This window comes from Gambusia affinis, linkage group LG07 (genome assembly GCF_019740435.1).
Source record: "Gambusia affinis linkage group LG07, SWU_Gaff_1.0, whole genome shotgun sequence".
In the NCBI taxonomy this organism is placed as follows: Eukaryota; Metazoa; Chordata; class Actinopteri; order Cyprinodontiformes; family Poeciliidae; genus Gambusia; species Gambusia affinis.
The window spans coordinates 7047961-7062645 of record NC_057874.1 but is presented as its reverse complement, the minus strand read 5'-3'; the positions used below and the strand labels follow the sequence as shown (position 1 = coordinate 7062645).

At 38.5% G+C, this 14685-nt stretch overlaps 1 protein-coding gene across 11 annotated transcripts in view; it reads left to right on the top strand.

Moving 5' to 3' along the window:
- Positions 1–14685, top strand: part of LOC122834350 (membrane-associated guanylate kinase, WW and PDZ domain-containing protein 1-like) — a 141121-nt gene that overhangs the window by 40072 nt on the left and 86364 nt on the right. The gene's annotated exons all lie outside the window — the stretch shown is intronic.

The window sequence follows — 14685 nt, the reverse complement described above, 5'->3', positions numbered from 1 at the left end:
GAATGTCTTGATATATTTGGAGACGTAGAAAAATACAGTACTTTTATAATATATTTTTGAAATACTCTGAGTCTTTCTCCCACAGTAGACTTGCAAGCTGAACTTTATCTTTCAGTGTGACTTGTTGCATTTTGGTGTGGTGCATTCACTAAATGGGAAAAGAATTGGATTTTTGAGTTTCTGACTCTATGAACACTATCATATTTCGTGATTCATCTCTGTTAGTTCTTGCCAGTGTTGTAGATCTTTTGTTTTGTTTTGCTTTCATTACCAGTAACTTTTTACATGGTGTACATGTTTACACGCGTGCAAAAATGTTCAAATATTTGATACTGTTCAGGTTTTTCTGCTTGGGAAAATCATCGTTGACCATCGTTGTCCAGTATGTTTTTTTATATGCTCAACTGTTTTGATGACAATTTCTTCATTTCAGAATAATTATGAAGTGTTTTAAAGGGATTAAGCTTGCATGCTTGGATTACCATCTTCAGCATGTTTTAAAATAAGAAATATGGTCTCGTTTATTGAATTTTTTAAAACAACTTTTAACATTTTCCTTCTTTTTCTCCATGTCTTCTCTGTCCCCCTCCCTGCTGTGACCATGGCTCTTCTGGAATGACTCCATCAGGTAAGAAGAAAAACAAAAACAAAACCACCCTAAATAGCTTTCTGACATCGACATTTCTTACACATGTTCAGTGAAAAATGCTGTTTTCACAGTAGAGCACACTTCCCTTCATTTGTCTGCTGCAGTAGGGATAAAAAATATCCATCTTTCCACAAACTGAGAACAGGAGGAAGTCATGAAGATGAGGAATGGAGCAGATGCATCCGTACTTCTCTGCATTCAGCGGGGCTTTAGAATAATATTTAGACTGTGACTTATTGGACCTGATGACAGACATAACAGTGATAGAGTAAAGCGGTCGGGGTTAAAGTGAGAGAAATTTGAAACGCTGTAAAAATCACCCTATGTTTAAAGGCTCACAACTCTGGGAGCTTTGATTGTTAACTCTAACTGTGGCTAATGTTATGACAGTGGATGATGGCAGCTTTATTCTTACAGTTGACTCATTGGGACAGGGCAAAAGCAAAGACGGTGTTTATTTGAATGACTATATTTGAATGACACATTAAAATATTTCATTTCTCTAGGTAAACTGTGGAGAAATAGGACTTATAGGTTATTGGTTCTGTCTGCTGTACGAGAGCTTACAGAGAAGACAGAGTTCCTATGGAGTCTGAAAAATATTTTTTAATATTTTCAAAATCTGTGCTAGTTATTGTGGAAAAATATTTGCATTACCAGACTTGACTATTTTTTCAAAGTTCTGCCCATCTGTCTCACCGCTGTGGATATGTTTCTCAATATAATTAAAACACTTGCACCAAAACAACGGCCACATATTCTGTTTCTAGCGTCTATGGGTTTCCATTTTTTCTAGACTTCAGAAAAAATCCCCCCAAAAAATACTTTTAAAATAGGAGTAAACTTAATCTGCATTGCTGATTTTCAATGTACCCATAATGCTATGTCGTTAAGACGTTGCTACTTTGTTTTAGCAGAGGAAACGCAACACGACTGCCTGGTTGGACATACTGAGTGCAAATATATTCACATGTTGTCACCTAACATCCACAAACTTGAATGCATTTTATTGGGGTTTTATGCGATAGACATATGGGACGTGTTTGCATTTTCCTTTGACACTCTTAAATAAAATACATCGCAAACCACTTACTGCATTCAGAAGTCACCCAAACCAGTAAAGAAAGTGTAATTGTGTGTTGGCGGATCGAAGTAAAGTTGTTCTATGAAGGGCCTCTGAGATTTGTTGGAGAACTTTGGAAAGTATGGGTAAGCCCAAAATTATTCAAACCTTTGGCACAGTGTAGGTTTAAAGTAGGGATGCACGCAGACTTGTCTCAATAAACAATAAATCAATTAATCATATGATAAATTAAAGCAAGCTCAATTTCTATATGCATGATTTATTGTTTTTCTCTTTCTACCAAAGACTGGATGACAAAATTCTACAGTCTGCTGTTTTGGTCTTTACTTGACCTTTTTTTTATTTACAGAGATTTCATAATTCATTTTATTAATTTCTTTCCCCGCTGTTTTATTTATTTATTTTGGATATTTAAAACCTCTTCCAGCTCAATTGCTATATGTTTGTTAGAAAAGTTTCTTTAAGAATGTGTTCTTGCATTATTGTGCCATTACCAGTACATAACTTTAAAATGGTCTCAAAGCAACAGTATTATCACTTATCACAATAACTTGTGGGGCAATTTATGATCCAGCGAAATGTGTTACTGTGACAGGCTTTTGTGCACAATTTATCAGTATCTATATCAGTATTGCCTGATCTTAGTCATTTTTGACATTGCAATATTTTCCTTTGAGAAATTCCCATCTCATATGAGTGATGTACACTATTGTACCTGCAGGGAGTTTCTTATCCCATCAAAATGGGACTCAGGTGAAATATTTGTAACAAATTTCACACCAACCTTTCTCTATTTGAAGAGTGGGCCTTATTGAGTTTATTTAATGTTAATGTAGTTTGAGTCATCTGGATTTCTAATAGTTTGTCAGACATCTGCAGTGTTGTTTTACTCAAATAAATGCATGATTATACCAACTGGAACATTCCTACTGGGCTATGCCTGCTGGTTGTGTGGGAGCCTCTTTCCAGATGCGTGGCCTGGAGTCGGATATTGGGGGATGCGGGCCTGGATGAGCTTTACCTGATTCTGACCCACAAACAAGAATAAGTAGCAGTGACTGCTGCTGCACTAAAGCACAAAATGTAAACGTTGTACCATATAATTAGATCAACTTTTATTCTTTTTTTGTTGTTGTTGTATTAACAAACAAAATGGATTTCTGTCACCGTGTGAGCATTTTGTACATTTTTAAAACTGGGATAAAGTGACGATCATCATGATTTTGTTCCATTTCAATTCAAATGTGTTTCCTCTCATTTTTTTTTTTTTTTGTTGTACATTTTCTTGCATACACATGAGTGCATGCTTTCATCTTGTATCTAAGTTTAGATGGGTGAGCAGATGTGCTGCATTTCACAAACCTTTTTGTGTGCAAGTATTGCCTAATGTTCTCATCTGCTTAGGCAAAGATCTGTGTACTTATTTGTGCAGTTAAACAACATCTTCGAAGCCTGTCAAGCCAACAATGCGACAGTGGGATAAAGTGGATCAGTCATGCCCTCTTCTGGATGGATGGATGATCTGACTAAACCTGTTGGTCTGCAGTAGATGTCGTTAAATTGCAGGTGGAGCTGATGGGATACCAGGAAATGATGAGAGGGAGAAGAAAATTAGTAGTTGGGACGGTTGTGATGTTATGATATCTCTATAAATTTCAGTTGATGATTAAAAAAAAAAAGACTAAAATGTTGTTTTCATACCTTCGCTACTTTTCGCCACAAGAGCATCAATAAATATCAGACATTCAAAAATATGATTGCATAAAGTCTCTGTGGGTAGTGTAGTGATATAGGTCACATTTCTTTAAGGAAGTGGCATTATGAAGAATCTTGTTTCAAGTATTTCTTATTCAAAAACAATGTTTGAGTTTGTTGCCTCATGAATAATGGTACTTGCAGTCGCAGCCATATAGTAATGTAAAAAATATGTGATAAATAGTTTTTATTATCGCAGTAAAATCCTATATTACGCACCCCTATTTATTTGGTCTGGGTGAAATTAACCGAAACTAACCAAATATCTAAACTGACCTTTTTTAAAGGACAGCAATAATCACACAATGCTAACATATTCTGATGAGATGAGTGAAACCGAACCTTTTGGACCGCATGCACAGCGCTATGCACGAAGAAAAACACTGCTTCTCCCCAAAAGGTGGCGGTGGCAGTATGATGCTTTGAGAATGTCTTTTGACTTTTTATTTTATTTTATTTTTTTAGAACTTTTCTCAGCAGGACAGGTAAGCGGGGCAGAGTTGAGTTGGTTGACAAGCTAAGTACCTGAGGATCTTGGAAGGAAAACTCTTGGAGGCTGTAAAAAAAAAAAAAACAACACCTGAGATTGAGGCGTAGGCCCCTAGCGCACAGCTATGAACTAGCAGTTTTAGAGCAAAACTTATTCATGTGTAAAATGACCCAGACAAAGTTCAGACCTAAATCTAGTTGAGAAGCAGATTTGGAAACTGATATTTACAGATCAATCCAGCTAACTGAACTAACAACTTGTGATTAGCTGGTTCAGTTAGTTTCAGTAAGTGTTGATTTTTTTTCTTTATTTTGTTTGGTTTTGATAATCCAGTCTTTTCTTTCCACTTAAAAACCATGCTGTAATGTGACAAAATCTAAAATAGTTCAAAGGATGTGAATACTTTTGCACGCCACTCACTATAGCACCTGCACATAATGCGCTATCGACTTCTGTCGCTCCCTGCTGGCACACAGCATTGTGTACATAGAGACAGCTCACACTTGATGATCCTGAATTACATGTGCCCCCTGGTGGCTGAGTTAATGAGCTCACTGGGTGTGGAGGTGAATCAGACTGGGGCAGACTCTGCATAATCACACAGATTAACTAACACCGCCTCATGTGGCTAATTAGAAGTCAGGAAGTCTGTGATGAAGACAGAGACTCGACCGGCGCTGGTACAAATGTAGACGGGCAGGAAGGACGCGTCTCAGTCAGGGGTCTGACTTGAATATGAAAATGCTCCTGCGTCTCATTAATTTGTTGTCTTGAGTTCTTCATTCACGCTTTATGGTTTAATTTTTTCTCTTTGGCGTTATTTTCTTTCCTCTTGTGATTTACAATTGTGTCTTACTTTGTGCCCCCTGCAGTTGTTTGTTGTTCCCCTCTGATTCCCCCTCTCCCACCTCTGCGATGGCCAGTGGTTGGTCTGTCAGTGTTGTTTACTCTCTGTGGTGCTGGAGTGACTTAGCACTGTGCCTTTGATTATATCCCAGCAGTTGCCTGTTTGTCTTGCTGTGAAATGAAACTGGGGAAGAGAGCCTGCCTCATATTACAGTAATAGATCTCACTACTGTAAAGACCATATAAACTTGGAAATGCTCATCTTAGTCATCCGTTTGATCTATATTGCTGTTGGCGTGTGCACGATTATTATCAAGAATCTGTCTTTTTAGTAGATCTGCTTTCTTTCTTTTCCAATTTTTTTTCTTCAGTTTATTTTCGTCGATTAGTTGTGATTTTTCTGACAATGAATTGATATGCAGCAGTGGGAGATTTTATGGCCGATTACCAATCACAGATATTTGCCCAAATTGGACTTGTTGAAAACATTACATGCATTTCTCTAAATAGTATTTATTAGATGAATCTATTCATGTTGAGGAAAATAAAAACGGCTACAGACTTGTCTTTCTGAATCATCTTATTTGCAGATATAAAACTTAACCATAAAGGACTTCAGCTTTTACTCTCTTACAAAACACATTATGGTTCACAAACTTAATTAATACAATATATACATAATGTTATGTTAGTGCTACATTTTATTGTGATTAATAACAATCAAAAGTTGGGAACCAAGAAAATTTAAAATATTCCAGGATTCTTCCTTTCCTGCTTATCTGTACAATTACTGCAGCCAATTGTTTTTAACCTCACTTTTACCATTATTGCAGTAATTATTGCAGGGGGGGGGAAACGCTCAGAATAGATTTTATCACCAGAACACGCATTTCTGTCGCTGCGTGAGATGATATGCTTACACGTTAGATCAGCTTCTGAAAGCTCCTTAGACTTGGAACCCCATTTACTCATAAAACCCTTGAATGAAAAGCTGCAATGCCTTGCTTTAGTTTTCAGCAATGTAAGATCAGTGTTGGTTTTCCTTCACACACAGCAGGAATAGTCATGTGCATTAAGTTACGGAGCTGCTTTCTCTGTCCCACAAACAGACTTGATTACAGATTTGATTCCACTTCATTTTGTATGCAGTTATTAATGGTGGAGACTAAGCTTTGTAATGTATTCAGTGTTTTATCATTGTTTTTAAGCACACTTTTGCAACCTCCTTATCAGTTACCGTATTTTCCGGACTATAGACTGCACCTTACTGTAGGCCGCAGCTACAAAGTTTTTTTTTTGGAAAAAAAAAAAAAACCCTGAAAAGTACATATATAAGACGCCGATATCTCTGCCGCTCTCGGTTTTTCACAAGGCTGCGTCCTTAATAAATCTGCTTTTAAGGACGCAGCCCTCGATCCATGGGTTCGTTCAGACTGAGTTTACGTGCAGCGGCTCTATTTCCCTCCTGTAGGCTACTGCCAGATCGAAAGCCTTCAACTTAAAAGCTGCATCATATGAGCTTCTTCGCGTTGTTTCCATGATGAGGGGGTATGAGTTTGCGTGCTCCTAGCATGTGCTTGTTCTAAATGAAAATCGGCACTTTCTTCTTTGATTTCCAATTTTGACTTCAAATGATTCAAGGAGCCCCCTGGTGGTTGAAGAAAAATCCACAGAAAAGCCACACTGGACTAGTAAGGCGCATGGTTCAAAGCGTGGGGGAAAAGTAGCGGCTTATAGTCGGAAAATATGGTACATTACTTCCCCACATTGTACCCCTTTGTTTTTGTAGAATTGCTGGAAACAAAGTGCTTCAAACCGAACAGTATCTTAGCCAGAATTGTGCATCTAGAGAGACGTGTTTGGCCATTCTGCTTTGCAAAGCATGGATGGAGAGCGTCTGTGACTGTGGATATAATTTTTCAGGGGTTACCACAGATTATAGATCGGATTCAGATCTAAACGCTGACTTAATCATTTTAACACTCGTATATGTATTCCTCTGAAACTGTGGTTTTCAAAACGTTTTGAGTTGTTTTTCTTTTTAATTGTAATTGAAAAGAAAAAAAATATATATTTTTAAAGATATTTGTTTTAATTTTTAGTTTCTGTAATAGTTTTTTTTAAATAAAAAAAAAACCTATATATATTTCTTCTTGCCTAATAAACAATAAACTTGGCATACAATATTTTAATAAAATTAGTCAACTCATTCTGGCTAGACTCCATTTGGCGGAACCACCTATCATTTATCTCTTACTCCATTCACATTTATTCTCCGGTATGTGTTGCTCTGTCACATAAAACCCTAATGAAATTCATTCAAGGCTGTGATAAAAATGTGAAAATTAAATAGGTACCTTTGCAGTAAACTGTCCAATCAGTCTGACTGCAGTCTGTTTAGACTGAATTCGGCTATTTACACCATAAACACGAAAAAGTTTGTCTTTTTCACCGTCTCACAGAGAGAGGTCCTGTTTATTTTTGTAATACCTTCAAGATCCAGGCGGGGGCGGTGGATGCTGACTGGCTGCAACCCATCACTGCCTTCAGTTGGCTCTGGCTTAGCAGCTGTTGCTATGGTTACAGGGCCAGGCCAGTGTGATGGAAACTACGTTTGTCAGAGAAGCACAGGGGGCAGTATTGAGCTCATGGTTGTTTTCTCTGAGACCTGTCCTCTCTTGGAATATCAGGTAGAGATAGCTACTACTGTAGGTTTACCTGAAGAAAAACAAAAGAAAAAAAAAATAATTTGATTATAACTGTTACTGAGCTGTTTTATTTCCTGAATGATGGATGAGTTGGCGCCTGTACCTGGATCAGCTGCAGCTGTTTCCTGTCAGGGGTCACAATTGCCTCCCTCTGACCTCACTTTAATCATTCTGACATATGGTTAAGCTCTGATCTGCAGTGATGGAAATGTTAACTGTACATAGCTGCTGCTGGTTGAATCAATTAAATACTGATTAGCCCTGATTATCTGATTATCTTGAGCCACGAATGCACTCCTCACTTAGATGATTGCTTAAGTTGTAACTTTGTGCAGCCTGCATACTTAGCTTCATTTAACTCTGTGCCAGTCGGGCTGCAGGGACACGATTCCAGTTTGACTTTTTCATCTGAGAATAACACTTGGCTTGTAAATGGCTCGCTAAAAGAAGGATTTCTTTGTAATCATACCCTGTGCCTGGCAACATGCCCCGTGATGTTCAAAAGATAACTCAAGTGAGAAGAGAAAGAGGGGAGGGAGAGAAATTGTTACCCTCCATGCCAGACTGTGTATTCTACATCAATACAAAACCAAGTTCCCAGCCAAATGTGGCCGGGCTGCCAAATCTGACTTGGCTCAGTGCAAGACAGGCTGGCACCCAGGCATATGACTGTGTTCCCTGCTTTGTCACTTAGACTGTGCTTTGTGTTAAAAGGATGATTGTGTCTGGCACTGCCCAGTGTGCCGACTGAAGTTACAGTCGGCCTCTCTGCGTAGAGACCTGTTTCCGAAGCCGTGCGTACCTGGCAACATTCACGCGGTTCGGGAAGGAGAGGAAGGATGAGACAAGTGGGCTGATTTCTATCACAATACGGCTGCAGCAATCACAGCTAGAGACGCGTCGAGAGATCGGAATCAGCCAATTATTAACTTGATCAGTGAATGCGCCACACAAAGACTGAAGTCTTGACCTCACTCGTTATCATGGATGCTGCTTCTGAGAGAAGAAGAATCAAAGTTGGCTATTTTTAGCACTGATGTGTCGTTCAAAAATAAACTCAAGAGAATCACAGGCATATACAAAGTGATTTCGGTTTTGTACCAAAGTCCTCTGGTCTTTATTAAAACATTGCTCTAAAGAAGTACATTGTTCACAGGGGATCTGTTTGAGAAAAGTTGTCATCCACATGTACCCGCTCAAATACCTGTTTTAAACATGCCAAACCCATAGGGCGCAGTGTAGCACAACGCTATGTCACCAAATCAGATTGCTTCAAAACAAAACAAGTTCATTTGTGTAGACAGACGTGGAGGTTGAACTACTTTTAAATAGCGTATTTGAATATAAAGTCTACTAAATGCAAGATTATTTCGATTGGGAATCAAGTCAAAACAAGTGGCTTATTTGTCGCAGACCCTAATGCACGGGTCGCTAAAGCTCCTGTTTCCCATGTACACACACAAACACAAATTCAGAGTTTTCTTAGGTCTCCACTTTGGCCAGAGGGTTTCCAAATAATTATTTTAATTGATATTAAACTGAGGTTTTGTGTGGATGAAAGGTCAAAACTCATGAATATGTATTTTCCCAGATATCTGCCTGTGTGTGAGGCCTAGGCCTTAAAAAGAAAGTGTGTTGTATACAGCATTTTGAAACATGTCTGCAACAGTAAGGGAGGGCAGTGCTTTTAGTAGATAACAGGAAGGCTCAGTCGAATACAAATAAAATTACTGTTTGGACTGCTAGCCTTGCTACGAGAAATTACTAAAGGGAGTTTAAATTGAAACTTGGGTAATCATTTAATTTTTATCTTAAATTGGCAAAACTGTTACTAAGATCTCATTGAGATGCAGTGGGATGACTTGAAACTGGCTGCATATTATGAAACAAACCCTTCATACATGCCACAGCTGAAAGTAAAGGATCTCTTAAGCTTTTATACTCTCTAGAAAACACATTTTTGGTTCTGTTTTTGTCGTAAAATAACATTTTTTGAATAATTGCAATTACGTTTTTTTTTTCTTTTCCAGAGGCAAGAAAGAAAATTGATACACAAGTGTTTGTTACAAAATAACAAGGTTTTTAAGGGCGGTATCTGGAATCTTTGGATTTTGTTGAAACCGGTGTTTGATTATTCCCGCCCAACCCCAGCGTCCAGGTCAGACAAGCTACAGCAATATCTTCTATTTCCTATCATGCTAAGCATTCAGTACATACAAAGACACTTTTGTAGCGAGAGGTGTTAAATGTCAGGGTAGGTAATAACAAGTCTTTGTGGAATGTTAAAGGTCTATTCCCCTTAACTCCTTCCAGTTTCAAATCAGCAGAAAGCCGTCAAAGCTTCCCATTGTTACTATAATTGCCCTGCGAGCGCTTGGCTCAAGTTTCATTGGAGTTTATATGTTTCTCCAGCGTGAACACAGATGTCAGGTGCCAGCAGATCCAGCCAGCGCCTGGTCTGGCTACGCACGTCTGAACATCAGAGTCGAGGGGCGCTAGGGTGGGCTCGATGGGAGATGCCTGGAAAGTAGCGGGGGCTTTCCGCTTTTTCTCGCTGTCTGAAGCGCTTTTGATGTTTAGTCTGGCTTCCTCTGATGCTCTCGTTCTGTGTGACAGACTCTGCCTCCTTCTCTGTTTCTCTCAAGTAAACCTCCCTTCTGTCGAGGATTGTATGTCCCGCTTCCAAAACCGTGCTTGTTTTGGGGGCGGCGGGCTTATGGAAAATCTATACCAGGTGGGCTGTGTTTGAAGGATATGTCTTTTCTAATTATTTGTTTTTCAAGGAGAAATTGGGTGGGTGGTCACTGGGGCCAAATGTTCTCCAGATCCCACCCTTCCTCCTGCTTGAGATTCACTTAATTTCAGGAAAATGACTCGCGCTCCATCGCAGACCCAGACAGATGCCATGGGTATTGAGAAGATTTATTGTTTCATGTTTGAATCACACTCCTAAACTGGAAATTTTTAAAATCAGAAGTCAAGATGTTCCCATCTGAAATTTGTACGTTCATTTGAAGATTTTGGTCAATTAAATAAGAGCAAAACTCCTGACATCTCACAGTTGGAGAGTTCAATATGTGCTTTTGCTTCATCATGTATATCGGAGCCTTTAAACTGTGAATTTTTTTAAAAGTTTAACTTGTTTTGATTGAGATCCAGATCTAAATTGTTGCTAGACTGTAGACATTTAGAGAATTTATATTTTTCAACTACAGACTAACAATTTTAACACCCCTTTTCTGTTGACTTGAAGGGAATTCTGAGATTCTTGAAGTCCACGAATGAATGAGTTATGAAATTTATATTGTACATAGGATAGGTAAAAGCGACGGCTAGTTTTAGCAATAGCAAAGGAACATCTTGTGGTCCTAATCAACAACAACCTGGAGCAGCAGTGAACCTTCTCAGGAGTTCCCAGCTTAGCAAATGATTTAAAGAATCCATTGATGGACTGGCTCCTCTGATCAGATTGAAATTAAGTGGCATGATGCCAACTAGGCTAGGGTGACCAAACGTCTGTATTTCCCGGGACATGTCCGTATTTTACGTCCTGTCCCGGGCGTCCCGGGATAGTTTTAGAAAGTGAGGAAATGTCCTGTTTTTTGCAGGACCTGGTCCAATGTGTCGCGGAAACGGTTCCCCCCCCTCCCGGTTTTCACAAATGAAAATATGGTCACCCTAAACTAGGCTGTTTAAGCTCAAAAAACAAATTTAGTGTGGTTAAATTAAAAAAAAGAAATATTAATCAAAAAATCTCAACTGTGATGAAAAAGGACTTCTTTCCAGTTATTACAAACACTGAAGGCAGCTGTAATTGGATGTTTTCCTTCTGCCACCACAAGTTGGGCCACTGTAAATACAAAGGGTTAACATTGTGAAACTCTTAAGGAGAATAGGTTTAAAGTAGCAATTGATCCAGCCACCTTCTAAGTATTATGAGCCGTGGATATTAAAAGCTCCCTTTGTTCTTATAAAGCCAGCATTGTGTAGCGTCTCGTCTTTTCAGCTGGCTGCACCTTCCTGCCGATCGAGCCAGCGATCAGTATGCATTTTAGAAATCAGAAGCAACTATTATTAAACACCAAGTATTGACACCAGTTGCTGATGTGTTATTGGCAGAGTTTGGCCACAGAGGAGCAGCAGATATTGCTATCTACTTAATCAGCACATCCCTCCATAATTACCTCTCCCTCCTTCATCAGTGAAGAAGTCCTTGAGGACCTTGTTATTCATACCGTCGTGACTTTGAAGGGTGTCTGTTCATTTTAATGAAAGTCATATTGCTTTATCAGGATAAGGATACATAAAGAGTGAATGAGAGAGGGATCAGATCTCCATAACTGGATTAAAGCCTCTGCTTTGTCTCCTTGAGGTTATGTTGTAGGCTGAGATGGACTTTTCAAATATATTAAATAGTTATTTGCATCTAAAATCATTGTTGAAACAAGATGTGTTGAGCTGAGTATTTTTGGATAGTTTTGTTATATTTATATGTTTTGGGGGATTGTTTGTGTATCGTAAGGAATTCTTGAGGTAGAGTTGGAAAGTCTCGTTATGTGGAAACTTTGCTGTTAAATATTGTACTATCTTTACATAGCTATGATATTGATATTTAAGCATCTCTCCAAGTCCAGTAAGGTATATTCGGTAGACAAACGCATGTATAAATAATGGAGATCACCAATTTTTGTGGCTGAGCTCTAGATTAATTAATTTATTTATTTTTTTTAAGCTTTTGGCCACTGATACACATGAGCCTTTTTCTATTTCTCTTCAAAATCTATGCTTTAAGAAAATAAATAGCCAACGTTTTGGCTATTTAATTTTTCTTATTCATGTAATAAATGATAATTACCTACACATATTGATGTGACACTGCATCCATGAAAGAGGAGTCACCATGAAACAGGATTTGGCTGATTGAAACAGACGAGACAATTACTGAAATGATATTTAAACTGCCTTCAGCATCATAGATTAGCAAAAAATACAACTAGGAGAGCTACCATTATTTAAAAAAAAAACTTCTGTGTTTTTGAGAGGATTTGAGAAGACAATGAATAAAACAATTTTGTTTTACTAATGTACAGGTAAAAGCTGCAAATCTACTCAAGAATCAAAAATGTACCTTGAGTAAAGGTTTTTTTTTTCACCAGCAGTGGAGATGGTTTCTTGTGTGCAGCATTAAAAGCACAGATGGGAACATTAGCCTCAAACCAGTTGTCTGAACTCCAGAGTAAAACAAAAACAAAGTAAAACAAGTTCACGCCAACTCTTAAAACCTCTGATAGTATGATTTACTGTCAGCCGCCCAGCATGTGGATTATAAGGTATTTACCTGCATTCTGGAGCCAGAGGGATGTCATTAGTTTATCTGCAACAGAATGTGAAGGGATTTAGCTGCAAGCTAGCCTAAACTTGCTGATTATTTTTAATGTTTTATTTTTTGGTGCCGCTTGTTCTGGTGGTTTCTGGTGTTGTGCAATAAAGCGTTGCCCTGGCAACTTAAACTCGCAGAGAGTAGGTGGTGCGACTTGCAATTTTCTCCATTATTTTATCGTACATGAGGCTGCTACGGGCTATTATCCTGTACTGGTCAATTTTACAGTAAGGTAGTATGGAATGAGATTTTTCTTATTATTATTATTTAGCTATTTTTGATCTGTAATGGTTGTGAGTCACTTGAAAAATACTCAAAAGGGACAACAGAGTTTACAAACCACTTTAAAACGTATAAAGGTACCAAAGAAAATTTGTAATGCAAGTAAATCTAATTTGTTCCCTTCCAGTTCTGGAGAATTGATGCTCAAAAACATAACTAAGTTAGCATTCTGCGCTCGGTAAAAACTTTCACTATGAAGAGTGAACGTTTTGGTCTGTGTGTTCACAGATCAAAAATGAATTATTTTTGAGTCTTAGGCCGGCTGGTGAAGGGGCAAAAAATTTACAGATTTTACACAAGAACCATTTTGTAGTTGCAGTTTGTTTTTAGAGATTTGCTTTCAAATGAATACGTGTTTAATTTCATTAAGTGCATTAACAGAGCGGCAGTCGATCTTTCAACACATAAACATTATTAAGAAGAGAATTTAATATCTTATATGTTGGCAGACTTAACTAAACACCTGAAGGCACCAATGTCACTGAAATAAAATTTCCATTAAAGTCAATTTTATTATTTTTTTTTTAAAGTAAAAGCAGTTTTTATATCAATAAAATGGGCTCATTGGGCTTCAGTTGTCGTTTATTACATGAATCTACCATCAATATACCAACCAGTGCAGAATGCTCTTCTGTGCTGTGCTAACAATCTCAATCATCGGATTTATACACATTCACGTGCACGCACACACACCCCCACCCGCACTCACACATGTGCACACAGTTTCCATGGAAACAGGATCCATGGCCTTTTTACGACTGGTTGTGTGCCCCAGACAACCAAAATTGTTCTCAGCAGCCACGCAAAGATGGGAGATAAATAATTTGTACACTAAATAATTGGACACAGTAAAATACAGGAGAAAGTGATGAGCTGCTGTGAATTTAGATGAAGCTCCCCCTCCTCTTTCTTTCGCTAAACAGGCCGCCCTTGTTTTTTTTTTTTTGTCTGACTGACTGCATCCACCCTCATTGTTTTCATCTGTTATGTTGTCACATTGTTTTTTTGTGCTGTGTTTGCACATTAAGCTCTGCCAGAGAAGTGGGCGCAATCATTCAGATCAGAAAAAAAATAAATAAATAAAAATAAACCACACCAGGCACACACACGGACCTTCTCTAGTCACACTGCCCTTGAGTAGCCTAATGTGTGTCTGAGGTCCAGATGGCGTAGCTGTGGGAGGGCTGCGTCGTGGTGTTAGCCTTACTGCTAGCAGTTTCAGTTTTGGCCCGTCCCAAGCTGGTAGGAGAAACAGCTTACAAGCGGTCATCCCTCTGTGGGACGATGGCAAGCGTGCAGGTCACAGCCATGCGCTTCAACTTAGCGGGATCAACTTGTTCACTTCATTTGGTGGGAGCCAAGTGTTCTGGTCATTTAGCACATAATTGTGGAGTAGCTGTAATATTTTGGCTCTCCTCATGATATCTGTCTGCTTGGCTTATTGTTGCATTAGTTGAATTCATGCACCGACATGTTTATTTTTGTCCATTT